The 25,887-nt window shown below is 48.2% G+C and overlaps 1 pseudogene; it reads left to right on the top strand.

The window, feature by feature from the left end:
- LOC118378693 (neurobeachin-like) overlaps nt 1-25,887 on the top strand; it is a 257,394-nt pseudogene that overhangs the window by 103,234 nt on the left and 128,273 nt on the right.

The following is a 25,887-nucleotide window of genomic DNA, read 5'->3' as shown; positions in this document are numbered from 1 at the left end:
GTGTGTGTGTGTGTGTGTGTGTGTGTGTGTGTGTGTGTGTGTGTGTGTGTGTGTGTGTGTGTGTCTCTGTGTGTGTCTCTGTGTGTGTGTGTCTCTGTGTGTGTGTCTCTGTGTGTGTGTGTGTCCCTGTGTGTGTGTCTGTCTGTGTGTGTGTGTCCCTGTGTGTGTGTGTGTGTGTGTGTGTGTGTGTGTGTCTGTGTGTGTCTCTGTGTGTGTGTCTGTGTGTGTGTGTCTCTGTGTGTGTGTGTCTCTGTGTGTGTGTGTGTGTGTGTGTGTGTGTGTGTGTGTGTGTGTGTGTGTGTGTGTGTGTGTGTGTGTGTGTGTGTGTGTGTGTGTGTGTGTGTGTGTGTGTCTCTGTGTACGTGTGTGTCTCTGTGTACGTGTGTGTGTGTGTGTCTGGACAACAGAAAGGTTTTGATCATAGCTGGACTTCTCCTCTGTGAGAAAGATCAACTGTTATTATGAATTACTGTTAAATGCATATTAGGAATTACTAAATTACCAATATCTCTCTCTCTCGCCGCTCTCTCTCTCTCTCTCTCTCTCTCTCTCTCTCTCTCTCTCTCTCTCTCTCCTCTCCTCTCTCTCTCCTCCACCTCTCTCTCTCTCTCTCCCCCCCTCTCTCTCTCTCCCCACCTCTCTCTCTCTCTCCCCCCCTCTCTCTCTCTCTCCCCACCTCTCTCTCTCTCCCCACCTCTCTCTCCCTCCCCACCTCTCTCTCTCTCTCCCCACCTCCTCCCTCTCTCTCTCTCCCCACCCTCTCTCTCTCTCCCCACCTCTCTCTCTCTCTCTCTCTCTCTCTCCCCACCTCTCCCCACCTCTCTCTCTCCCCCCACCTCTCTCTCTCTCTCCCCACCTCTCTCTCTCTCTCCCCCACCTCTCCCTCCCCACCTCTCTCTCTCTCCCCACCTCTCTCTCTCTCCCCACCTCTCTCTCTCTCTCTCCCCCACCTCTCTCTCTCTCTCCCCACCTCTCTCTCTCCCTCCCCCCCTCTCTCTCTCCCTCCCCACCTCTCTCTCTCTCTCCCCACCTCCCTCTCTCTCCCCACCTCTCTCTCCCTCCCCACCTCTCTCTCTCCCCACCTCTCTCTCTCTCTCTCTCTCTCTCTCTCTCTCTCTCTCTCTCTCTCCCCACCTCTCTCTCTCTCTCCCCACCTCTCTCTCTCTCCCCACCTCTCTCTCTCTCTCCAGAGTTATGATAAGTGTTTCCTAGGTTCGTCGGAGACGGCAGATGCTAACAGGGTGTTCTGTGGTCAGCTGGGGGCCATCTACGTGTTCAGTGAGGCTCTCAACCCCGCTCAGATCTTCGCCATACATCAACTGGGTCCGGGCTACAAGGTAGGGCTAAACCATGCTACACACACACACACACACACACACACACACACACACACACACACACACACACACACACACACACACACACACACACACACACACACCAGAGTATGTGGGCGGAGTTGAGTAGTTTGAAATGGTTCACGGAGCCCTTTCCGGCTGCTCCTCTAAAAACCTCTCCTCACAGGAAAAGGAAACTGACGCTCCAAATTGGCGCCAAATTGGCGCCATTCATTAAAATCACAATTTAACAAAAAAAACGACTCCATAAAAGAGGGAAACGAGGCGGTCTTCTGGTCAGACTCCGGAGATGGGCACACCGTGCACCACTCCCTAGCATTCTTCCCACCAATGCCCAGTCTCTTGACAACAAGGTTCATGAAATCCGAGCAAGGGTAGCATTCCAGAGGGACATCAGAGACTGTAACGTTCTTTGCTTCACGGAATCATGGCTCACTGGAGAGACGCTATCGGAGTCGGTGCAGCCAGCTGGTTTCTTCACGCATCGTGCAGACAGAAACAAGCATCTTTCTGGTAAGTAGAGGGGCGGGGGCGTATGCTTCATGGTTAACGAGACGTGGTGTGATCATATTAACATACAGGTACTCAAGTCCTTCTGTTCACCTGATATAGAATTCCTTACAATCAAATGTCGACCGCATTATCTACCAAGGGAATTCTCTTCGATTATAATCACAGCCGTATATATTCCCTGTTCACCCACAACTGCGTGGCCATGCACGCCTCCAACTCAATCATCAAGTTTGCGGACGACACTACAGTGGTAGGCTTGATTACCAACAACGACGAGACGGCCTACAGGGAGGAGGTGAGGGCCCTCGGAGTGTGGTGTCAGGAAAATAACCTCACACTCAACGTGAACAAAACTAAGGAGATGATTGTGGACTTCAGGAAACAGCAAAGGAAGCAGCCCCCTATCCACATCGATGGAACAGTAGTGGAGAGGGTAGCAAGTTATAAGTTACTCGGCATCCACATCACAGACAAACTGAATTGGTCCACTCACACTGACAGCGTCGTGAAGAAGGCGTAGCAGCGCCTTTTCAACCTCAGGAGGCTGAAGAAATGTGGCTTGTCACCAAAAGCACTCACAAACTTCTACAGATACACAACCGAGAGCATCCTGGTGGGCTGTATCAACGCCTGGTACGGCAACTGCTCCGCCCACAACCGCAAGGCTCTCCAGAGGGTAGTGAGGTCTGCACAACGCATCACCAGGGGCAAACTACCTGCCTTCCAGGACACCTACACCACCCGATGTCACAGGAAGGCCATAAAGATCATCAAGGACAACAACCACCTGAGCCACTGCCTGTTCACCCCGCTACCATCCAGAAGGCGAGGTCAGTACAGGTGCATCAAAGCTGGGACCGAGAGACTGAAAAACAGCTTCTATCTCAAGGGCATCAGACTGTTAAACAGCCACCACTAACATTGAGTGGCTGCTGCCAACACACTGACACTGACTCAACTCCAGCCACTTTAATAATGGGAATTGATGGGAAATGATGTAAAATATATCACTAGCCACTTTAAACAATGCTACCTAATATAATGTTTAAATACCCTACATTATTCATCTCATATGTATACGTATATACTGTACTCTATATCATCGACTGCATCCTTATGTAATACATTTATCACTAGCCACTTTAAACTATGCCACTTTGTTTACATACTCATCTCATATGTATATACTGTACTCGATACCATCTACTGTATCTTGTTTACATACCCTACATTACTCATCTCATATGTATATACTGTACTCGATACCATCTACTGTATCTTGCCTATGCTGCTCTGTACCATCACTCATTCATATATCTTTATGTACATATTCTTTATCCCTTTACACTTGTGTGTATAAGGTAGTAGTTTTGGAATTGTTAGGTTAGATTACTTGTTGGTTATTTCTGCATTTCGGAACTAGAAACACAAGCCTTTCGCTACACTCGCACTAACATCTGCTAACCATGTGTATTTGACCAATACATTTGATTTGATTTTAGATTAGATTGACCTTAATAGGTAACTAGGTGGACCTTAACATAAAACTAGTTTGAGTAGTTTTAGTAGGTAACTAGGTTGACCTTAGTAGGTAACTAGGTTGACATTTGTAGGTAACTAGGTTGACCTTTGTAGGTAACTAGGTTGACATTTGTAGGTAACTAGGTTGACCTTAGTAGGTAACCAGGTTGATATTTGTAGGTAACCAGGTTGACATTTGTAGGTAACCAGGTTGACCTTTGTCGGTAACCAGGTTGATATTTGTAGGTAACCAGGTTGACATTTGTAGGTAACTAGGTTGACATTTGTAGGTAACTAGGTTGACCTTTGCAGGTAACTAGGTTGACCTTTGTAGGTAACTAGGTTGACCTTAGTAAGTAACTCCGTTGACCTTACTAGTTAACTAGGTTGACCTTTGTAGGTAACTAGTTTAACCTTACTAGTTAACTAGGTTGGCTTTTGTAGGTAACTAGGTTGACCTTTGTAGGTAACTAGGTTGACCTTACTAGTTAACTAGGTTGGCTTTTGTAGGTAACTAGGTTGACCTTACTAGTTAACTAGGTTGGCTTTTGTAGGTAACTACAACCAGGCTGCCTACATCTCTATCTATGCCTTCTTTTCTTTCATGAATTAATATATTGTATTTCCTACCTTTCCCCCTTGCCCCCTCCTCCTCTATCCCCTTATCTCCCCCTCCTCCTCTATCTCCCCCTCCTCCTCTATCTCCCCCTCCTCCCTCCTCCTCTATCTCCCCTTATCTCCCCCTCCTCCTCTATCTCGCCTTATCTCCCCCTCCTCCCCTATATCCTCCTCTATCTCCCCCTCCTCCTCTATCTCGCCTTATCTCCCCTCCTCCCCTATATCCTCCTCTATCTCCCCTCCTCCTCTATCTCCCCCTCCTCCCCTATATCCTCCTCTATCTCCCCCTCCTCCTCTATCTCCCCCTCCTCCTCTATCTCCCTCTCTCCCCTATACCCCCTTATCTCCCCCTCCTCCTCTATCTCCCCCTACTCCTCTATCTCCCTCTCTCCCCTATATCCCCTTATCTCCCCCTACTCCTCTATCTCCCTCTCTCCCCTATATCCCCTTATCTCCGCCTCCTCCTCTATCTCCCCCTCCTCCTCTGTCTCCCTCTATCTCCCCCTTCTTCTCTATCTCCCCTATATCCCCTTATCTCCCCCCTCCTCCTCTATCTCCTCTATCTCCCCCTCCTCCTCTATCTCCCCCTGTAGAGCACCTTTAAGTTTAAGTCGGAGAGTGATATCCACTTGGCAGAGCACCATAAGCAGGTAGGCAGGTTATTGAGGAAAAGTTGGACAGACTACGACTGTGAATATGTGGTTCTCTACAATTGAAGGGAAACTGATCTTTTCTACTTCCCCAGAGTCAGATGAACTCGTTGATATCATTTTGGCGGTGGGAGGGACCAATGCTAACTGAACCAATGCTAACTAGCGTTAGCTCAATGACTAGTAGTCTATGGGTATGCTAGCATAGAAGTAGTGTCTGACTCTGGGTAGGTATAAAAATGTCTTAATTGCCGTACTCTTGCTGTATCCCATTAAGATGAATGCGCTGACTGTAAGTCCCTCTGGATAAGAGAGTTTACTAAATGACTGAAATGTGTAATGTACTGTAGGTCCTGTATGACGGGAAGCTGGCCAGCTCCATCTCTTTCACCTACAACGCCAAGGCCACCGACGCACAGCTCTGTCTGGAGTCATCGCCCAGAGAGAACGCGTCCAACTTTGTTCACTCCCCACACGCACTCATGCTGCAGGTCAGTGGGGGTGGGGGGCTGAGGGAGGGGGGGGGGGTGGAGTGTGTGTGTGTCACGTTCTGACCTTGGTTCTTTTTCTTATCTCTATGTTGTAGTATGGTCAGGGCGTGAGTTGGGTGGGTTGTCTATGTTCCTTTTCTATAATTTGGTATTGCTGTGTTTGGCCCGGTATGGTTCTCAATCAGAGGCAGCTGTCAACCATTGTCCCTGATAGAGAACCATACTTAGGCAGCCTGGTTGTCCCTGATTGAGAACCCTACTTAGGCAGCCTCATTGTCTCTGTTTGAGAACCATACTTAGGCAGCCTCATTGTCTCTGATTGAGAACCATACTTAGGCAGCCAGGTTGTCCCTGATTGAGAACCATACTTAGGCAGCCTGGTTGTCCCTGATTGAGAACCCTACTTAGGCAGCCTGGTTGTCTCTGATTGAGAACCATACTTAGGCAGCCAGGTTGTTCTGATTGAGAACCATACTTAGGCAGCCTGGTTGTCCCTGATTGAGAACCCTACTTAGGCAGCCTGGTTGTCTCTGATTGAGAACCATACTTAGGCAGCCTGGTTGTCTCTGATTGAGAACCATACTTAGGCAGCCTCATTGTCTCTGATTGAGAACCATACTTAGGCAGCCAGGTTGTCCCTGATTGAGAACCATACTTAGGCAGCCTCATTGTCTCTGATTGAGAACCATACTTAGGCAGCCAGGTTGTCCCTGATTGAGAACCATACTTAGGCAGCCTCATTGTCTCTGTTTGAGAACCATACTTAGGCAGCCAGGTTGTCCCTGATTGAGAACCACACTTAGGCAGCCTCATTGTCTCTGATTGAGAACCATACTTAGGCAGCCAGGTTGTCCCTGATTGAGAACCATACTTAGGCAGCCTGGTTGTCCCTGATTGAGAACCCTACTTAGGCAGCCTGGTTGTCTCTGATTGAGAACCATACTTAGGCAGCCTGGTTGTCTCTGATTGAGAACCATACTTAGGCAGCCTGGTTGTCCCTGATTGAGAACCCTACTTAGGCAGCCTGGTTGTCTCTGATTGAGAACCATACTTAGGCAGCCTGGTTGTCCCTGATTGAGAACCCTACTTAGGCAGCCTGGTTGTCCCTGATTGAGAACCCTACTTAGGCAGCCTGGTTGTCTCTGATTGAGAACCATACTTAGGCAGCCTGGTTGTCTCTGATTGAGAACCATACTTAGGCAGCCTGGTTGTCCCTGATTGAGAACCCTACTTAGGCAGCCTGGTTGTCTCTGATTGAGAACCATACTTAGGCAGCCTGGTTGTCCCTGATTGAGAACCCTACTTAGGCAGCCTGGTTGTCTCTGATTGAGAACCATACTTAGGCAGCCTGGTTGTCCCTGATTGAGAACCATACTTAGGCAGCCAGGTTGTCCCTGATTGAGAACCATACTTAGGCAGCCTGGTTGTCTCTGATTGAGAACCATACTTAGGCAGCCTGGTTGTCTCTGATTGAGAACCATACTTAGTCAGCCTGGTTGTCTCTGATTGAGAACCATACTTAGGCAGCCTGGTTGTCCCTGATTGAGAACCATACTTAGGCAGCCTGGTTGTCTCTGATTGAGAACCCTACTTAGGCAGCCTGGTTGTCTCTGATTGAGAACCATACTTAGGCAGCCTGGTTGTCTCTGATTGAGAACCATACTTAGGCAGCCTGTTTGTCTCTGATTGAGAACCCTACTTAGGCAGCCTGGTTGTCTCTGATTGAGAACCATACTTAGGCAGCCTGTTTGTCTCTGATTGAGAACCATACTTAGGCAGCCTGGTTGTCTCTGATTGAGAACCATACTTAGGCAGCCTGGTTGTCTCTGATTGAGAACCATACTTAGGCAGCCTGGTTGTCTCTGATTGAGAACCATACTTAGGCAGCCTGGTTGTCCCTGATTGAGAACCATACTTAGGCAGCCTGGTTGTCTCTGATTGAGAACCATACTTAGGCAGCCTGGTTGTCTCTGATTGAGAACCATACTTAGTCAGCCTGGTTGTCTCTGATTGAGAACCATACTTAGGCAGCCTGGTTGTCCCTGATTGAGAACCCTACTTAGGCAGCCTGGTTGTCCCTGATTGAGAACCCTACTTAGGCAGCCTGGTTGTCTCTGATTGAGAACCATACTTAGGCAGCCTGGTTGTCTCTGATTGAGAACCATACTTAGGCAGCCTGGTTGTCCCTGATTGAGAACCCTACTTAGGCAGCCTGGTTGTCTCTGATTGAGAACCATACTTAGGCAGCCTGGTTGTCTCTGATTGAGAACCATACTTAGGCAGCCTGGTTGTCCCTGATTGAGAACCCTACTTAGGCAGCCTGGTTGTCTCTGATTGAGAACCATACTTAGGCAGCCTGGTTGTCCCTGATTGAGAACCCTACTTAGGCAGCCTGGTTGTCTCTGATTGAGAACCATACTTAGGCAGCCTGGTTGTCCCTGATTGAGAACCATACTTAGGCAGCCAGGTTGTCCCTGATTGAGAACCATACTTAGGCAGCCTGGTTGTCTCTGATTGAGAACCATACTTAGGCAGCCTGGTTGTCTCTGATTGAGAACCATACTTAGTCAGCCTGGTTGTCTCTGATTGAGAACCATACTTAGGCAGCCTGGTTGTCCCTGATTGAGAACCATACTTAGGCAGCCTGGTTGTCTCTGATTGAGAACCCTACTTAGGCAGCCTGGTTGTCTCTGATTGAGAACCATACTTAGGCAGCCTGGTTGTCTCTGATTGAGAACCATACTTAGGCAGCCTGTTTGTCTCTGATTGAGAACCCTACTTAGGCAGCCTGGTTGTCTCTGATTGAGAACCATACTTAGGCAGCCTGTTTGTCTCTGATTGAGAACCATACTTAGGCAGCCTGGTTGTCTCTGATTGAGAACCATACTTAGGCAGCCTGGTTGTCTCTGATTGAGAACCATACTTAGGCAGCCTGGTTGTCTCTGATTGAGAACCATACTTAGGCAGCCTGGTTGTCCCTGATTGAGAACCCTACTTAGGCAGCCTGGTTGTCTCTGATTGAGAACCATACTTAGGCAGCCTGGTTGTCTCTGATTGAGAACCATACTTAGGCAGCCTGGTTGTCTCTGATTGAGAACCATACTTAGGCAGCCTGGTTGTCCCTGATTGAGAACCCTACTTAGGCAGCCTGGTTGTCCCTGATTGAGAACCCTACTTAGGCAGCCTGGTTGTCTCTGATTGAGAACCATACTTAGGCAGCCTGGTTGTCTCTGATTGAGAACCATACTTAGGCAGCCTGGTTGTCCCTGATTGAGAACCCTACTTAGGCAGCCTGGTTGTCTCTGATTGAGAACCATACTTAGGCAGCCTGGTTGTCTCTGATTGAGAACCATACTTAGGCAGCCTGGTTGTCTCTGATTGAGAACCATACTTAGGCAGCCTGGTTGTCCCTGATTGAGAACCATACTTAGGCAGCCTGGTTGTCCCTGATTGAGAACCATACTTAGGCAGCCTGGTTGTCTCTGATTGAGAACCATACTTAGGCAGCCAGGTTGTCCCTGATTGAGAACCATACTTAGGCAGCCTGGTTGTCCCTGATTGAGAACCATACTTAGGCAGCCTGGTTGTCTCTGATTGAGAACCATACTTAGGCAGCCAGGTTGTCTCTGATTGAGAACCATACTTAGGCAGCCTGGTTGTCTCTGATTGAGAACCATACTTAGGCAGCCTGGTTGTCTCTGATTGAGAACCCTACTTAGGCAGCCTGGTTGTCTCTGATTGAGAACCCTACTTAGGCAGCCTGGTTGTCTCTGATTGAGAACCCTACTTAGGCAGCCTGGTTGTCTCTGATTGAGAACCCTACTTAGGCAGCCTGGTTGTCTCTGATTGAGAACCATACTTAGGCAGCCTGGTTGTCTCTGATTGAGAACCATACTTAGGCAGCCTGGTTGTCTCTGATTGAGAACCCTACTTAGGCAGCCTGGTTGTCTCTGATTGAGAACCATACTTAGGCAGCCTGGTTGTCTCTGATTGAGAACCATACTTAGGCAGCCTGTTTGTCTCTGATTGAGAACCCTACTTAGGCAGCCTGGTTGTCTCTGATTGAGAACCATACTTAGGCAGCCTGGTTGTCTCTGATTGAGAACCATACTTAGGCAGCCTGGTTGTCTCTGATTGAGAACCATACTTAGGCAGCCTGGTTGTCCCTGATTGAGAACCATACTTAGGCAGCCAGGTTGTCTCTGATTGAGAACCATACTTAGGCAGCCTTGTTGTCCCTGATTGAGAACCATACTTAGGCAGCCTTGTTGTCTCTGATTGAGAACCATACTTAGGCAGCCTGGTTGTCTCTGATTGAGAACCATACTTAGGCAGCCTGGTTGTCTCTGATTGAGAACCCTACTTAGGCAGCCTGGTTGTCCCTGATTGAGAACCATACTTAGGCAGCCTGGTTGTCCCTGATTGAGAACCATACTTAGGCAGCCAGGTTGTCCCTGATTGAGAACCATACTCAGGCAGCCTGTTTTCAGCCTTTGAGTTGTGGGTTGATTATTGTCCGTTCTGTGTTGTCTGTATTCACCATTCAGGACTGTTTTGTTTCGTTCTCGTTGTTTTGTTTTGTGTTCATGATAATAAATGATCAATATGGACACTTACCACGCTGCGCATTGGTCCTCCTCTTCTTCCACCAACAACGGCCAATACAGTGTGTGTCCCTGACTTTAATCTGTGTAGGTTATGAAGGTCATATTGACCCATTTTACAGGGTGTGTGTCCTAACAGTGTGTTCTCTCCTGTAGGATGTGAAGGCCATAGTTACCCACTCCATCCACAGTGCCATCCATTCTATAGGAGGAATACAGGTCCTCTTCCCTCTCTTCTCACAACTGGACTACACACAACTCAACGATAGCTCTGTGGACACCAGCGTGTGGTGAGTAGGAGGGAGGGAGGGAGGGGGAGGGAGGGAGGGAGGGAGAGCTCTGTGGACACCAGCGTGTGGTGAGTAGGAGGGAGGGAGGGAGGGAGGGAGAGCTCTGTGGACACCAGCGTGTGGTGAGTAGGAGGGAGGGAGGGAGGTCTGTGGACACCACCGTGTGGTGAGTAGGAGGGAGGGAGGTCTGTGGACACCAGCGTGTGGTGAGAAGGAGGGAGGGAGGGAGGGAGGTCTGTGGACACCACTGTGTGGTGAGTAGGAGGGAGGGAGGGAGAGGTCTGTGGACACCAGTGTGTGGTGAGTAGGAGGGAGGAGGTCTGTGGACACCAGTGTGTGGTGAGTAGGAGGGAGGGAGGTCTGTGGACACCACTGTGTGGTGAGTAGGAGGGAGGGAGGGAGGTCTGTGGACACCAGCGTGTGGTGAGTAGGAGGGAGGGGAGGGAGGGAGGGGGAGGGAGGGAGGGAGGGGAGGGAGGGAGGGGAGAGGTCTGTGGACACCAGCGTGTGGTGAGTAGGAGGGAGGGAGGGAGGTCTGTGGACACCAGCGTGTGGTGAGTAGGAGGGAGGGAGAGGTCTGTGGACACCAGCGTGTGGTGAGTAGGAGGGAGGGAGGGAGGTCTGTGGACACCAGCGTGTGGTGAGTAGGAGGGAGGGGGAGGGAGAGGTCTGTGGACACCAGCGTGTGGTGAGTAGGAGGGAGGGAGGGAGGTCTGTGGACACCACCGTGTGGTGAGTAGGAGGGAGGGAGGGAGGTCTGTGGACACCACTGTTTGGTGAGTAGGAGGGAGGGACGGGGAACAAAAGAGAGAAAGATCCCACATTCTCGATATCTCTCTTTATCTATCCATGTATGTGTGTCTCTCTGCGTGTCCCAGAGTTCCAGCCCCCCAAGGTGCCATTAGTAAGTCTGTATAAAGATGAGGGGCTAAATCCTCTACATATTTAATGTCTCAGCAATGCACTACTCTATCTAGAGCTACACTACTATATACTGTTACAGTACTATGTTGTAACGTTGGATTGATTAATGTGACGACTGTTGTTCATCGAATGATTAACTGTGACTAAATTAATCAGGTAATTAATTAATTTCCTCTACAGTCTCATTCTGAACGTCTCATAATCTGGAAATCTGCAAAAACCCGAGTCTCACTAAATCATTCCGTACCGCACCAATCTAGTTGATTATTTATTTACTAACAAGCTGAAATGATAATATACACAGTCTGGGCCATTGATTAGAACTTAGTACAATGACAACAGGTCCCTAGCAGACCAACACAATATGACACGTGTTACGCAAAATCGGGATTTCAATAGAGCGAGAGAGAGAAAACATTATCTTTGATCTGGACATTTTCCACACAACGTACAATATGCAAACATCAAGCACATAGTGTGAAAACTCTTCAAGTTACACTGTTTTCATTATAATGTCGTCATTTAACTTTTAATAACAACAACAACAACAACTTTCCTTTACATATTCCATCCTCATTACTACCGTTTTGGCTGACGAAACATATTGTCCAAAAGTCCATTTATTGCATGTTACTGTTCTGAGGTAGGTTCTCCATCGGCCCATTATACATTTCATTCCTCCACAGTGAGAGGACAAAGGGATTTTGAGTGCTGCATTAAGATTTGCAATGGGTGTGAGGTGTCATATACCCCCAGAGACTCCATACCTCTCTGTCTCTCCCCCTCTGGTGGGTGTGAGAGATGTCTCTGTAGGAGTGTGGTTCACGGTAACCTGACAACGAACAGGACAGACATGACAACTACTATAACTATATACTGTTACAGTACTACTATAACTATATACTGTTATTATACTACTAGAACTATACTGTTATTATACTAATATAACTATATACTGTTATTATACTACTAGAACGATATACTGTTATTATACTACTATAACTATATACTGTTATTATATTACTAGAACTATATACTGTTATTATACTACTATAACTATATACTGGTATTATACTACTATAACTATATACTGTTACAGTACTACTAGAACTATATACTGTTATTATACTACTAGAACTATATACTGTTATTATAGAACTATATACTGTTATTATACTACTATAACTATATACTGTTATTATACTACTAAAACGATATACTGTTACAGTACTACTAGAACTATATACTGTTATTATAGAACTATATACTGTTATTATACTACTAGAACTATATACTGTTATTATACTACTAGAACGATATACCGAGGTGGCACAGGAATATAAACATGCATCGAGATGAATGTTACAAGTATGAACACTATGTCTTTAATATACAAAGTGAAACAATAATGGACCCAAAGTAGAACCCTGAGGAACACCTTTTTGAATCTCAAGAAGTTCATATTTAACCTGTTAAGATGACCTGAGTTTGGTGGTGATCTAACATAAATATATGTCGTTTTCGCTGTAAAACATTTAAAAAATTGGGCACAGAGTAGGTAGATTAACAAGATGTTTATCTTTTATTTGCTGCATTGGATTATTGTTAATGTGTGAAAGTTAAATATTATTTCTAATGAATATTTTTTGAATTTCCCGCGCCACCTTTTCAGCTGAATTGCGGGGGGGGGAACGCCTGTTAAGATGGCCTGAGTTCTGTCACTGAGATAATTCAGAAACCATAAACAGGCTGCATATCCCAGGCATGGTCTTGATCATTTCTTCAGCAAAACAGAATGATCAACAGTCTCGTATGCCTTTGACTGGTCATTGATCAAAGCAGCACAGCTCTTTTGTAGCGTCCAAGGGCACAGTACTATAACTCTGTAATTCAACTACCAGAGAGGAGCTAGTTACTGTCACTACATTCTCAGACTACAGTATATCAGGGATTGATTGCAGACACTCTTATCCATTTTCAGGAGCAATTAGGGTAAAGTGTCTTGGACCACGTAGACAGATTTTCACCAAGTCGGCTCAGGGATTCAAACCAGCAACCTTTCTGTTAGCGGCTCAACACTCTTTACCTCTAGGCTTTCTGCCACATATTGGTGCTTCATGATTGGTTCTTCATGACTGGTGATTCATGATTGGTGATTCATGATTGGTGATTCATGATTGGTGATTCATGATTGGTTCTTCATGATTGGTGATTCATGATTGGTTCTTCATGATTGGTGATTCATGATTGGTGATTCATGATTGGTTCTTCATGATTGGTGATTCATGATTGGTTCTTCATGATTGGTGATTCATGATTGGTTCTTCATGATTGGTTCTTCATGATTGGTGATTCATGATTGGTGATTCATGATTGGTGATTCATGATTGGTGATTCATGATTGGTGATTCATGATTGGTTCTTCATGATTGGTTCTTCATGATTGGTGATTCATGATTGGTGATTCATGATTGGTGATTCATGATTGGTGATTCATGATTGGTTCTTCATGATTGGGTTCATGATTGGTGATTCATGATTGGTTCTTCATGATTGGTGATTCATGATTGGTGATTCATGATTGGTGATTGGTTCATGATTGGTGATTCATGATTGGTGATTCATGATTGGTGATTCATGATTGGTGATTCATGATTGGTGATTCATGATTGGTTCTTCATGATTGGTGATTCATGATTGGTTCTTCATGATTGGTGATTCATGATTGGTGATTCATGATTGGTTCTTCATGATTGGTGATTCATGATTGGTTCTTCATGATTGGTGATTCATGATTGGTTCTTCATGATTGGTGATTCATGATTGGTTCTTTATGATTGGTGATTCATGATTGGTGATTCATGATTGGTGATTCATGATTGATTGGTGATTCATGATTGGTGATTCATGATTGGTGATTCATGATTGGTGATTCATGATTGGTGATTCATGATTGGTGATTCATGATTGGTGATTCATGATTGGTTCTTCATGATTCATGACTTAATTGGTGATTCATTGTAAATATTTGTTCTTCTATCATACTGTATGTATTTGACAGATGAATGTGTGATTGTGTGATGTTAAATTGTTTGTGTGATTGTTTGTTCTCTATGTTAAATTGTTTTGTGATTGTGTGATTGTGATTGTGATTGTTCTCTATGTTATGATTGTGTGATTGTGTGTGTGTTCTCTATGTTAAATTGAGTGATTGGTGTGATTGTTTCTGATGTTATGATTGGTGATTTGATTGGTGTGATTGGTGTGATTGTTCTCTATGTTATGAATTCATGATTGGTGTGATTGGTGATTCATGATTGTTCTCTGATTGTTAATTGGTTCTTCATGATTGGTGATTCATGATTGTGATTCATGATTGTGTGTTCTCTGATGTTATGATTGGTGATTCATGAGAATGTGTGTGTTCTCTATGTTAAATTGTGTGTGTGTGTTCTCTATGTTAAATTGTTTGTGTGTGTGTGTGTGTTCTCTATGTTAAATTGTGTTGTTGTGTGTTCTCTATGTTAAATTGTGTGTGTGTGTTCTCTATGTTAAATGTGTGTGTGTGTGTGTGTTCTCTATGTTAAATTGTGTGTGTGTTCTCTATGTGTGTGTGTGTGTGTTCTCTATGTTAAATTGTGTGTGTGTGTGTGTCTATGTTAAATTGAGTGTGTGTGTGTTCTCTATGTTAAATTGTGTGTGTGTGTGGGTGTTCTCTATGTTAAATTGTGTGTGTGTGTGTGTGTGTGTGTTCTCTATGTTAAATTGTGTGTGTGTGTGTGTTCTCTATGTTAAATTGTGTGTGTGTGTGTGTGTGTTCTCTATGTTAAATTGAGTGTGTGTGTGTGTTTGTGTCGCAGTGCCACCCTCCTGGCGTTCCTGGTTGATCTGTTGAAGAGCTCCGTGGCCATGCAGGAACAGATGCTGGGGGGAAAAGGATTCCTGGTGATCGGGTACCTGCTGGAGAAGGTACACGTTCAATACACAATATGACTGCTGGAGTTACTGATTTGATTGATTCTCTCCCTCTCTCTCTCTCTTCAGTCGTCCAGGGTCCACATCACCAGAGCGGTGTTTGGTTTGAATGATTGATTGACAGGTTGACTCTCTGTCTGTCTCTCTCTCTGTCTCTCTCTCTGTCTCTCTCTCTCTCTCTCTCTCTCTCTCTCTCTCTCTCTCTCTCTCTCTCTCTCTCTCTCTCTCTCTCTCTCTCTCTCTCTCTCTCTCTCTCTCTCTCTCTCTCTCTCTCTCTCTCTCTCTCTCTCTCTCTCTCTCTCTCTCTCCAGTCGTCCAGGGTCCACATCACCAGAGCGGTGCTGGAACAGTTCTTGTCCTTTGCTAAGTACCTGGACGGGTTAACCCACGGAGCGCCACTCCTCAAACAGCTGTGTGACCACGTCCTCTTCAGCGCTGCCATCTGGATACACACCCGCTAAGGTAGGGAGAGAGGGAGGGAGGGAGAGAGGGAGGAGGGGGAGGGAGGGAGGGAGGGAGAGGGAGGGAGGGAGGGAGAGAGAGGGAGGGAGAGAGAGAGAGAGAGAGAGAGAGAGAGAGAGAGAGAGAGAGAGAGAGAGAGAGAGAGAGAGAGAGAGAGAGAGAGAGAGAGAGAGAGAGAGAGAGAGAGAGAGAGAGAGACAGAGAGTTAGTAGAGAGAGAGCAGCAGAGAATGTTATGTAGAGAAGAGCAGCACCAATAGTTATGTAGAGAAGAGCAGGACTAATAGTTATGTAGAGTAGAGCAGGACCAATAGTTATGTAGAGTAGAGCAGCACCAATAGTTATGTAGAGTAGAGCAGCACCAATAGTTATGTAGAGAAGAGCAGGACCAATAGTTATGTAGAGTAGAGCAGCACCAATAGTTATGTAGAGAAGAGCAGGACCAATAGTTATGTAGAGTAGAGCAGCACCAGTAGTTATGTAGAGAAGAGCAGCACCAATAGTTATGTAGAGAAGAGCAGCACCAATAGTTATGTAGAGTAGAGCAGCACCAGTAGTTATGTAGAGAAGAGCAGCACCAATAGTTATGTAGAGAAGAGCAGCACCAATAGTTATGTAGAGAAGAGCAGCACCAATAGTTATGTAGAGAAGAGCAGCACCAATAGTTATGTAGAGAAGAGCAGCACCAATAGTTATGTAGAGAAGAGCAGGACCAATAGTTATGTAGAGAAGAGCAGCACCAATAGTTATGTAGAGAAGAGCAGCACCAATAGTTATGTAGAGAAGAGCAGGACCAATAGTTATGTAGAGAAGAGCAGCACCAATAGTTATGTAGAGAAGAGCAGGACCAATAGTTATGTAGAGAAGAGCAGCACCAATAGTTATGTAGAGAAGAGCAGCACCAATAGTTATGTAGAGAGAGCAGCAGTAGTTATGTAGAGGACCAATAGTTATGTAGAGAAGAGCAGCACCAATAGTTATGTAGAGAAGAGCAGCACCAATAGTTATGTAGAGAAGAGCAGCACCAGTAGTTATGTAGAGAAGAGCAGCACCAATAGTTATGTAGAGAAGAGCAGCACCAATAGTTATGTAGAGAAGAGCAGGACCAATAGTTATGTAGAGAAGAGCAGCACCAATAGTTATGTAGAGAAGAGCAGCACCAATAGTTATGTAGAGAAGAGCAGCACCAATAGTTATGTAGAGAAGAGCAGGACCAATAGTTATGTAGAGAAGAGCAGCACCAATAGTTATGTAGAGAAGAGCAGGACCAATAGTTATGTAGAGAAGAGCAGCACCAATAGTTATGTAGAGAAGAGCAGCACCAATAGTTATGTAGAGAAGAGCAGCACCAATAGTTATGTAGAGAAGAGCAGCACCAATAGTTATGTAGAGAAGAGCAGGACCAATAGTTATGTAGAGTAGAGCAGCACCAATAGTTATGTAGAGAAGAGCAGCACCAATAGTTATGTAGAGAAGAGCAGGACCAATAGTTATGTAGAGAAGAGCAGCACCAATAGTTATGTAGAGAAGAGCAGCACCAATAGTTATGTAGAGAAGAGCAGCACCAATAGTTATGTAGAGAAGAGCAGGACCAATAGTTATGTAGAGAAGAGCAGCACCAATAGTTATGTAGACAAGAGCAGCACCAATAGTTATGTAGAGAAGAGCAGCACCAATAGTTATGTAGAGAAGAGCAGTTATTAATGAAGCAAACAGATTATTAGAGAGATCCTGAGTTTAGTTCAGTGAGAGCGGTTTAGGTTTTTGCGTTGGATCAAACCATGTTTGGCGCAAATAGAAGAGGAGTGGACACGGTGCCAGAATATCTTCCCTCAATAAACTCATCCTTGTTCCCATAAACATGAATAGCTTGTGAAGGAAGGGTTGTGAAGAGAGTGGGGCATGAGAGGAGGGTGGAGGACATGAGAGGAGGGTAGAGGACATGAGAGGAGGGTGGAGGACATGAGAGGAGGGTGGAGGACATGAGAGGAGGGTGGAGGGCATGAGAGGAGGGTGGAGGACATGAGAGGAGGGTGGAGGACATGAGAGGAGGGTGGAGGACATGAGAGGAGGGTGGAGGACATGAGAGGAGGGTGGAGGACATGAGAGGAGGGTGGAGGACATGAGAGGAGGGTGGAGGACATGAGAGGAGGGTGGAGGACATGAGAGGAGGGTGGAGGACATGAGAGGAGGGTGGAGGACATGAGAGGAGGGTGGAGGACATGAGAGGAGGGTGGAGGACATGAGAGGAGGGTGGAGGACATGAGAGGAGGGTGGAGGACATGAGAGGAGGGTGGAGGACATGAGAGGAGGGTGGAGGACATGAGGAGGGCGGAGGACATGGGCAGTGGAGGACATGAGAGGAGGGTGGAGGACATGAGAGGAGGGTGGAGGACATGGGCAGAGGGCATGAGGTGGAGGAAACGAGGAGGGTGGAGGACATGAGAGGAGGGTGGAGGACAGGGCGGAGGGGATGAGAGGACATGGGCAGAGGAGGCATGAGAGGAGGGCGGAGGGCATGAGAGGAGGGTGGGAGGACATGAGAGGAGGGTGGAGGACATGAGAGGAGGGTGGGGGGACATGAGAGGAGGGTGGAGGACATGAGAGGAGGGGTGGAGGGCATGAGAGGAGGGTGGAGGCATGAGAGGAGGGTGGAGGACATGAGAGGAGGGTAGAGGACATGAGAGGAGGGTGGAGGACATGAGAGGAGGGTAGAGGACATGAGAGGAGGGTGGAGGACATGAGAGGAGGGTGGAGGGCATGAGAGGAGGGTGGAGGACATGAGAGGAGGGTGGAGGACATGAGAGGAGGGTGGAGGGCATGAGAGGAGGGCGGAGGACATGAGAGGAGGGGCGGAGGACATGAGGAGGGCGGAGGATATGAGGAGGGCGGAGGACATGAGGAGGGCGGAGGACATGGGCAGAGGGCATGAGAGGAGGGCGGAGGGGCATGAGAGGAGGGCGGAGGGCATGAGAGGAGGGTGGAGGGCATGAGAGGAGGGTGGAGGACATGAGAGGAGGGTGGAGGACATGAGAGGAGGGCGGAGGGCATGAGAGGAGGGCGGAGGGCATGAGAGGAGGGCGGAGGACATGAGAGGAGGGTAGAGGACATGAGAGGAGGGTGGAGGACATGAGAGGAGGGTGGAGGGCATGAGAGGAGGGTGGAGGGCATGAGAGGAGGGTGGAGGGCATGAGAGGAGGGTGGAGGGCATGAGAGGAGGGCGGAGGACATGAGAGGAGGGCGGAGGACATGAGAGGAGGGCGGAGGATATGAGGAGGGCGGAGGACATGAGGAGGGCGGAGGACATGAGGGGCGGAGGACATGGGCAGGGAGAGAGGAGGGCGGAGGGCATGAGAGGAGGGCGGAGGGCATGAGAGGAGGGCGGAGGACATGAGAGGAGGGTGGAGGACATGAGAGGAGGGTGGAGGACATGAGAGGAGGGTGGAGGGCATGAGAGGAGGGTGGGAGGACATGAGAGGAGGGTGGAGGACATGGAGGGGGGAGGAGAGGAGGACATGAGAGGAGGGTGGAGGGCATGAGAGGAGGGCGGAGGGCATGAGAGGAGGGCGGAGGACATGAGAGGAGGGTGGAGGACATGAGGAGGGGTGGAGGACATGAGGAGGGCGGAGGACATGAGGAGGGCGGAGGACATGAGGAGGGCGGAGGACATGGGCAGAGGGCATGAGAGGAGGGGCGGAGGGCATGAGAGGAGGGCGGAGGGCATGAGAGGAGGGCGGAGGACATGAGAGGAGGGTGGAGGACATGAGAGGAGGGTAGAGGACAGGAGAGGAGGGTAGAGGACATGAGAGGAGGGTAGAGGACAAGAGAGGAGGATGGAGGACAAGAGAGGAGAGGAGGGTAGAGGACATGAGAGGAGGGTGGAGGACATGAGAGGAGGGTGGAGGACATGAGAGGAGGGTGGAGGACATGAGAGGAGGGTGGAGGACATGAGAGGAGGGTAGAGGACATGAGAGGAGGATGGAGGACAAGAGAGGAGAGGATGGAGGACAAGAGAGGAGGGTGGAGGACATGAGAGGGGTGGAGGACATGAGAGGAGGGTGGAGGACATGAGAGGAGGGTGGAGGACATGAGAGGAGGGTAGAGGAGGACAGGGAGAGGACAGGGAGGAGGGTAGAGGACATGAGAGGAGGGTAGAGGACATGAGAGGAGGGTGGGTGAGAGAGGACATGAGAGGACATGAGAGGGGTGGAGGACAAGAGAGGAGGGTGGAGGACATGAGAGGAGGGTGGAGGACATGAGGAGGGCGGAGGACATGGGCAGAGGGCATGAGAGGAGGGCGGAGGGCATGAGAGGAGGGCGGAGGGCATGAGAGGAGGGCGGAGGACATGAGAGGAGGGCGGAGGACATGAGAGGAGGGTGGAGGACATGAGAGGAGGGTGGAGGACAGGAGAGGAGGGTAGAGGACAGGAGAGGAGGGTAGAGGACAAGAGAGGAGGGTCGAGGACATGAGAGGAGGGTGGAGGACATGAGAGGAGGGTGGAGGACATGAGAGGAGGGTGGAGGACATGAGAGGAGGGTCGAGGACATGAGAGGAGGGTGGAGGACAGGAGTGGAGGATGGAGGACAGGAGAGGAGGGTAGAGGACATGAGAGGAGGGTGGAGGACAGGAGTGGAGGATGGAGGACAGGAGAGGAGGGTGGAGGACAGGAGAGGAGGGTAGAGGACATGAGAGGAGGGTGGAGGACAGGAGGGGAGGGTGGAGGACATGAGAGGAGGATGGAGGACATGAGAGGAGGGTAGAGGACATGAGAGGAGGGTGGAGGACATGAGGGGAGGGTAGAGGACAGGAGGGGAGGGTAGAGGACAAGAGAGGAGAGGAGGACAAGAGAGGAGAGGAGGGTAGAGGACAAGAGAGGAGAGGAGTGTAGAGGACAAGAGAGGAGAGGAGGGTAGAGGACAAGAGAGGAGAGGAGGGTAGAGGACAAGAGAGGAGAGGAGGGTAGAGGACAACACCTTCAGTTGATAGTTGCTGTGTCTCGCTCTCTCCCTCTTTCTCCTCCCTGTATGTGTTATGTGTTTCTCCTCCCTGTGTGTGTGTTGTGTGTTTCTCCTCCCTGTATGTGTGTTGTGTTTCTCCTCCCTGTGTGTGTGTTGTGTGTTTCTCCTCCCTGTATGTGTTGTGTGTTTCTCCTCCCTGTATGTGTGTTGTGTGTTTCTCCTCCCTGTATGTGTGTTGTGTTTCTCCTCCCTGTATGTGTGTTGTGTTTCTCCTCCCTGTATGTGTGTTGTGTGTTTCTCCTCCCTGTATGTGTGTTGTGTTTCTCCTCCCTGTATGTGTGTTGTGTTTCTCCTCCCTGTATGTGTGTTGTGTTTCTCCTCCCTGTATGTGTGTTGTGTGTTTCTCCTCCCTGTATGTGTGTTGTGTGTTTCTCCTCCCTGTATGTGTGTTGTGTGTTTCTCCTCCCTGTATGTGTGTTGTGTTTCTCCTCCCTGTATGTGTGTGTGTGTTTCTCCTCCCTGTATGTGTGTTGTGTGTTTCTCCTCCCTGTGTGTGTGTTGTGTTTCTCCTCCCTGTATGTGTGTTGTGTGTTTCTCCTCCCTGTATGTGTGTTGTGTTTCTCCTCCCTGTATGTGTTTGTGTTTCTCCTCCCTGTATGTGTGATGTGTTTCTCCTCCCTGTGTGTGCTGTGTTTCTCCCTCCCTGTGTGTGTTGTGTGTTTCTCCTCCCTGTATGTGTGTTGTGTTTCTCCTCCCTGTGTGTATGTGTTGTGTTTCTCCCTCCCTGTATGTGTGTTGTGTTTCTCCTCCCTGTATGTGTGTTGTGTGTGTTTGTTTCTCCTCCAGGTCCAGTATGTCCCCAGGTACACCTGTACACCTACCTGTCTGCGGAGTTCATTGGGACGTCGACCATCTACAGCACCATCCGTCGTGTGGGTACCGTGCTGCAGCTGATGCACACGCTGAAGTACTACTACTGGGTCAGCAACCCACTGGAGAGCAGTGGCATCACACCTAAAGGACTGGGTACGTACTCACACACACACACACACGCACACGTACTCACACACACACACAGACACACAAATGAAACGTTGTGTTGATGGAATGACTGAATGTTTAACAAAAAAAATGTAATATTACCGTTTTTGTAACGTTGAATTAACATGAATTTAAATTCCGTTGATGTTATATTAACGTTGTTTTAACGTTGTTTTAACGTTGTTTTAATGTTGTTTTAATGTTGTCTGTGTGCAGATGGACCGAGGCCGTCCCAGAACGAGATCGTCTCTCTCAGAGCCTTCATTCTGCTGTTCCTCAAACAACTCATACTCAAGGTAACATGAATGTTTTACATACTACATACAACACACTACTTACTACATACAACACACTACTTACTACATACAACATACTACATACTACATACAACACACTACTTACTACATACAACACACCAGAACTACTTCGTCCAGTAGTTCCTCAAACAACTCAAGGTACTGAACTATATATATCTTTATTAGGGATGTCACAGTTTATTCAGTTAACTCAAGTTAACTTTTTTGTCCATTTTAATGGGCCAAGTTTTTTTTCCAGCAGTTAATCACATTGTCTGAAAATACTCTGAGAACGTCCAACACACACCGTCTATACTCCACGCCATGGAGAACGTTCTGCTGCCTGCAACATCCTCCAGCATGACCGGTTTGGCGGTGGGTCAGTTATGGTGTGGTGTGGTGTGGCATTTCTTTAGGGGGCAGCACAGCCCTCCATGTGCTCGCCATAGGTAGCCTGACTGCCATTAGGTACCGAGATGAGATCCTCAGACCCCTTGTGAGACCATATGCTGGTGCGGTTGGCCCTGGGTTCCTCCTAATGCAAGACAATGCTAGACCTCATGTGGCTGGAGTGTGTCAGCAGTTCCTGCAAGAGGAAGGCATTGATGCTACAGATTGAATTGGCCCGCCCGTTCCCCCAGACCTGAATCCAATTGAGCTTGGACATCATGTCTCGCTACATCCACCAACGCCACGTTGCACCACAGACTGTCCAGGAGTTGGCGGATGCCTTAGTCCAGGTCTGGGAGGAGATCCCTCAGGAGACCATCCGCCACCTCATCAGGAGCATGCCCAGGCATTGTAGGGAGGTCATACAGGCACGTGGAGGCCACACACACTACTGAGCCTCATTTGGACTTGTTTTAAGGACATTACATCAAAGTTGAATCAGCCTGTAGTGTGGTTTTACACTGTAATTTTGAGTGTGACTCCAAATCCAGACCTCCATGGGTTCATACATTTGATTTCCATTGATAATGTTTGTGTGATTTTGTTGTCAGCACATTCAACTATGTAAAGAAAAAAAGTATTTAATAAAAATATTTTGGTTCATTCAGATCTAGGATGTGTTATTTTAGTGTTCCCTTAATTTTTTTGAGCAGTGTAGTTTAGTGTCCAGTGAAGTTCCTTGAGGGCTGTCTTGGTGTCTGTTTGAGGGGGAATGTACACAGCTGTGACTATAATTGACGAGAATTCTCTTGGTAGGTAGAATTGCCAGCCCTTCCTCTTCCCAGAGAGGTGATTATCGCTGTCGGCGCAATGCTTGGAGAAGCACAGTGGCTAAACCGATCCCGAGAGAGCCATGTTTCCGTGAAACATAGAATGTTACCATCTCTGATGTCTCTATGGAAGGCAACCGTTGATTTTTCGTCTACCTTGTTGTCAAGAGACTGGACATTGGAGAATACTTTGGAGCCTGACCAGAAGGCCGCTCCATCAGCCCCTTCTGCGGCGCCGTTGTTTTGGGTCTCCGGCTGGGATCCGATCCGTTGTCCTGGGTGGTGGTCCAAACAGAGGATCTGATCTATTGTCCTGGGTGGTGGTCCATACAGAGGATCTGATCTATTGTCCTGGGTGGTGGTCCATACAGAGGATCTGATCCATTGTCCTGGGTGGTGGTCCAAACAGAGGATCTGATCTATTGTCCTGGGTGGTGGTCCATACAGAGGATCTGATCCGTTGTCCTGGGTGGTGGTCCATACAGAGGATCTGATCCATTGTCCTGCTGGTCCATACAGAGGATCTGATCCATTGTCCTGGGTGGTGGTCCAACAGAGGATCTGATCCATTGTCCTGGGTGGTGGTCCATACAGAGGATCTGATCCGTTGTCCTGGGTGGTGGTCCAAACAGAGGATCTGATCCATTGTCCTGGGTGGTGGTCCATACAGAGGATCTGATCTATTATCCTGGGTGGTGGTCCAAACAGAGGATCTGATCTATTGTCCTGGGTGGTGGTCCATACAGAGGATCTGATCCATTATCCTGGGTGGTGGTCCATACAGAGGATCTGATCCATTGTCCTGGGTGGTGGTCCATACAGAGGATCTGATCCATTGTCCTGGGTGGTGGTCTGAACAGAGGATCTGATCTATTGTCCTGGGTGGTGGTTCATACAGAGGATCCGATCCGTTGTCCTGGGTGGTGGTCTGAACAGAGGATCTGATCCATTGTCCAGAGGTGATCCATTGTCCTGGGTGGTCCAAACAGAGGATCTGATCTATTGTCCTGGGTGGTGGTCTGAACAGAGGATCTGATCTATTGTCCTGGGTGGTGGTCCATACAGAGGATCTGATCCATTGTCCTGGGTGGTGGTCCATACAGAGGATCTGATCCATTGTCCTGGGTGGTGGTCCAAACAGAGGATCTGATGTATTGTCCTGGGTGGTGGTCTGAACAGAGGATCTGATCTATTGTCCTGGGTGGTGGTCTGAACAGAGGATCTGATCCATTGTCCTGGGTGGTGGTCCAAACAGAGGATCTGATCTATTGTCCTGGGTGGTGGTCCATACAGAGGATCTGATCTATTGTCCTGGGTGGTGGTCTGAACAGAGGATCTGATCCATTGTCCTGGGTGGTGGTCCAAACAGAGGATCTGATCCATTGTCCTGGGTGGTGGTCCATACAGAGGATCTGATCTATTGTCCTGGGTGGTGGTCCATACAGAGGATCTGATCCATTGTCCTGGGTGGTGGTCCATACAGAGGATCTGATCCATTGTCCTGGGTGGTGGTCCATACAGAGGATCTGATCCATTGTCCTGGGTGGTGGTCCATACAGAGGATCTGATCTATTGTCCTGGGTGGTGGTCCATACAGAGGATCTGATCTATTGTCCTGGGTGGTGGTCTGAACAGAGGATCTGATCTATTGTCCTGGGTGGTGGTCCATACAGAGGATCTGATCCATTGTCCTGGGTGGTGGTCCATACAGAGGATCTGATCTATTGTCCTGGGTGGTGGTCCATACAGAGGATCTGATCCATTGTCCTGGGTGGTGGTCCATACAGAGGATCTGATCCATTGTCCTGGGTGGTGGTCCATACAGAGGATCTGATCCATTGTCCTGGGTGGTGGTCCATACAGAGGATCTGATCCATTGTCCTGGGTGGTGGTCCATACAGAGGATCTGATCTATTGTCCTGGGTGGTGGTCCAAACAGAGGATCTGATCCATTGTCCTGGGTGGTGGTCCATACAGAGGATCTGATCCATTGTCCTGGGTGGTGGTCTGAACAGAGGATCTGATCCATTGTCCTGGGTGGAGGTCCAAACAGAGGATCTGATCTATTGTCCTGGGTGGTGGTCCATACAGAGGATCTGATCCATTGTCCTGGGTGGTGGTCCAAACAGAGGATCTGATCCATTGTCCTGGGTGGTGGTCCAAACAGAGGATCTGATCTATTGTCCTGGGTGGTGGTCTGAACAGAGGATCTGATCCATTGTCCTGGGTGGTGGTCCATACAGAGGATCTGATCCATTGTCCTGGGTGGTGGTTCATACAGAGGATCTGATCCATTGTCCTGGGTGGTGGTCCATACAGAGGATCTGATCCATTGTCCTGGGTGGTGGTCTGAACAGAGGATCTGATCCATTGTCCTGGGTGGTGGTCCAACAGAGGATCTGATCCATTGTCCTGGTGGTCCAAACAGAGGATCTGATCTATTGTCCTGGGTGGTGGTCTGAACAGAGGATCTGATCTATTGTCCTGGGTGGTGGTCCAAACAGAGGATCTGATCCATTGTCCTGGGTGGTGGTCTGAACAGAGGATCTGATCCATTGTCCTGGGTGGTGGTCTGAACAGAGGATCTGATCCATTGTCCTGGGTGGTGGTCCATACAGAGGATCTGATCCATTGTCCTGGGTGGTGGTCTGAACAGAGGATCTGATCCATTGTCCTGGGTGGTGGTCCATACAGAGGATCTGATCCATTGTCCTGGGTGGTGGTCCATACAGAGGATCTGATCTATTGTCCTGGGTGGTGGTCCAAACAGAGGATCTGATCCATTGTCCTGGGTGGTGGTCTGAACAGAGGATCTGATCTATTGTCCTGGGTGGTGGTCTGAACAGAGGATCTGATCTATTGTCCTGGGTGGTGGTCCATACAAAGGATCTGATCTATTATCCTGGGTGGTGGTCCATACAAAGGATCTGATCTATTATCCTGGGTGGTGGTCCATACAAAGGATC

This window comes from Oncorhynchus keta, chromosome 11 (genome assembly GCF_023373465.1).
Source record: "Oncorhynchus keta strain PuntledgeMale-10-30-2019 chromosome 11, Oket_V2, whole genome shotgun sequence".
NCBI lineage: Eukaryota > Metazoa > Chordata > Actinopteri > Salmoniformes > Salmonidae > Oncorhynchus > Oncorhynchus keta.
This window is presented reverse-complemented; position numbering and strand designations above follow the sequence as displayed.